This window comes from Topomyia yanbarensis, chromosome 2 (assembly GCF_030247195.1).
Source record: "Topomyia yanbarensis strain Yona2022 chromosome 2, ASM3024719v1, whole genome shotgun sequence".
Taxonomy (NCBI): Eukaryota; Metazoa; Arthropoda; class Insecta; order Diptera; family Culicidae; genus Topomyia; species Topomyia yanbarensis.
Window position 1 is genome coordinate 57,698,805 of NC_080671.1, and position 3,502 is coordinate 57,702,306.

Here is a 3,502-nt window from a genome sequence, read left to right on the forward strand (position 1 = left end):
ATGAAGCACAGGTCGGGGCCCTTCCTCATCAGGGGCCGTGACCAAGGAAACCACACTCGCGTAACTGAAATCATGACTCGCACCAAATTCTAGCAAATGTATTGCAACAGCTGCTTGCCTATCAGAGGGGTCCAAACGAATAGTTGGGCGATGTTCACTGTGGACATATATAGTTATGCCTAACAACGCAGATAGCAGAACTAACGTAGATGATCCACCATTGATCTGGCCATTTCGCAGGCGAAACACAAACATCGATAGCTCATCTAAGGAATCGCACGGTATTCCAAGCACTTCTAATTCCGCTCTAGGTTGGGCTTCCACAAAATCAGCAATTATTAAACGAAGATTGTCCATAAACACCTTATCAACGTTTGCTCCGGTCATCTGGTGACCAACGGAAGCTATTAGAGTATCCGCGCCAGTGGAAAACCGCACGACCTTCGCTCTCATACCACTTTCAGCTATTTCAGTGATATCGGTACCAGATATGCCTAACGATGCAGTACAATACTGGAATGGCCTGATACAAATTACACTATCGTAATGATTTCTTTCCCCTGACTCTGCAGGACCGCGATAAAGAAGCCGATAAACAGGTAGGTTAACATCATTCGTTTGGCGAGGTTCGAATCTTATGCAAGCGTTATTCTGATAAACATGAATAGCTACTCTAAAATGATTAACCAACGCAGAAATGCATTCAGAGCCCCCCCAAAAACCGACGCATCCGAGCTTCTCCAAATAAGCACGAACTTTGTAGTCCAAAGGCAAGTGCCCCTCTATTACCTCCTGTGCAGAGCTGACTATCTGTTCTCGATAAAAGTCAAAAGAGTCTAATAGTACCTCTCGAGCTTTTAGCCGTAGCCACAGAGTGTATGGACTGAATAGCTGATTTTTTGGGGTTATACCATACATTTGATGCACTATTGCTCCGAACAAACAGTCGCCATTAGGTGGAATAGCCAATACCCAATGCAAATTACCCTGCAAATCCCGGTAATGCTCCATGTGCACTATATAAAAAGGAAAAATAAGGAATTTTGGTGTTACAGTAAACATATGAATAAATACCCTATGAGGATTGGAGTGGCGCCAGTGAAATCGGTGTTCAACAAAATAATTTGTATTGCCGCAAGTTCAGTATGGCTCGGCAATGATTAGACCGAAGGTACTAGTTTTCTTTGTGTTCCTTCTTTTCTTTATTTTACTCGACTGCCTAGCCGTGAAGCGATACGTAAGACAAGACAAGACAGATCGTGTTGGAATTTGGAGGCGGACCTCGTAAATCAGTTTGACGACTCTGATTTGGACTCGTTACAAGACTATTTGATTAACCACAGGGCTATTTCGCAATGTTGGTACCGCCAACGGTGGTATTGCACATTTCACAATGGAATGGACTGACGTTTGGTTGGTCAGAGCGGTGGAAAAGAGAATCTTGTATAGACTAAGTTGGGATTCAGGGACTCCATGAGTGATGACGGGCTGCTCTTTATGCATTGTTATTGCATTAGACTTGAGGGATTGTGCGTAGGAATCACAATTGGAATAAGTTAATTCTGTGCCTAGGATAAATTACTAGGTACATGCACTTATTGCGGATATCGTGGAGCCAGAACATTTTCTGTCTTAAACAGCAGTTTGACTGTTTCAGCCTTTTCTTTGTTTTATTATGCATAGGGACCTTAACATTTGATTATTTAATAAAAAAAAAGATTATCGTTGGCCAGTACCTATTATAGAAACAAGTGAGAGTCGAGTTCGTTTGATGGTTTTATACGGTTCGAAACCCAATGTCTACCCTAGTTTTCTAGATATATCTAATTTTTACCTATACAGTCTACAAAAATAATCTGCTCTCCCCTCCTAAAAGTAGAATATTCCCTTACTTATCTCTGATACATCTAATCAGTATACAGTTCAACAATAAAAAATGGCACCCGAGATCAGTTACTTAGATGCGGTATTCGATCGATATGTTCGACTGAAACGAAAATAATATAGCTGTCCGTTCTAAGGTTCATATTGCTTTCACGGAACTTGCTCTGTGAAGATTCTTTCTGCTACGATAACAATCTGTAGACATAATATGATAGTCTACAGCGCGAGCGCATTGAAACTCGACCACGTTCAAAACAAACCTCGGCGTTTACTTATAACCACATCAGATAATCTAACGTTCTACCAAAACAAAAGCAATTATTCAATCGGTAGCATGATAAGTATCAAATAATCTACACGCAGTCCTTTGAAAAGCCAGCTATAGAACTAATAGAACATCCAATAAATCTTTTAAACAATCTCGATAGCCGGCTACCCAGTGCAAAAAGAACACGATAATGCTAATGGCACACTTATTAATAATCTTCCCCTTCCCGTGATGCATGTGGAGATGCAGTCTCGGCCTCTAGCAGAGACATGTGTCGGACTAACATTCCTTCCTCTCCCAGCGGATCTGCATTCGGACTTGGCCGGCGTCGGTATTGATCAGCATGCAGGGATCAGGAGAGATTGCACAATGTGGATCAGCATGGTACTCCCAAGCATGCTATTCCAAAGAACGTTTTACAATCTCAATCGGTCCTGGTCAATAACGGGGTAGCAACACACGGGCGATCTCGTATGCCTATGCTTCATTAGGACTTATCAAGCATAACCAGTAGTGATCATAACAATAAATAAATCGTGCGCGGAAGTGATTGCTTGGAATCGGCATTCTATTATTAACTTAGAATCGGCATTCTATTATACTAATGCTACGGAAATAACTCAGTTTACATTCCTGTTTTCATACTACTTAATAAAGTTTAATATTAATAAAAGCCCCTCTTACTACGAAATCATTATACATGTGCAATTCCAACTATCTACAAGAATAGTGCTTGGCACAAGAAAAAAAAATAAATAAATAAAAACGCGCGCAAATACTTTCTGTATAGGATTCTGCATTTTATCCAAACGATCGCTGGGTGAAATCAACACCGACACGATAGAAACCACGAAAAAAATCGTCGCGTGATTGAAAAGTGAACGTTACCGATTTATTAAAGTATAAGCATTGCTCCTTATAGCCGACTATTCGGAGTTCAAGTTGCTTATTTTGCTAATCGTATTAATATAACAAATGAAAAATTTCCCAGATTCTCGGCAGCCGGCTGCCCAGAGCAATCATTACATGATAACGCTATTGGCATACTTACTAACAACTCTCCCCTTCCCGTGATACATGTGGAGATGCAGAGGATTCCTCGGTCTCTAGTAGCAACAGGTATCGGACTAACATTCCTTCCTTCCCCAGAAGATCTGCATTCGGACGTGGCCGGCGTCGGTATTGATCAGCATGCAGGGATCAATATAGATTGTACAATGTGGCTCATCATGTTATTCCCAAGCATGTTGTTCCAATGAACATTTTGCAATCTCATTTGGTTCTGGTCAATAACGGAGTAGCAACTACGGGCGATCTCTTATGCTTATGCTTATGCTTATGCTAATCGTA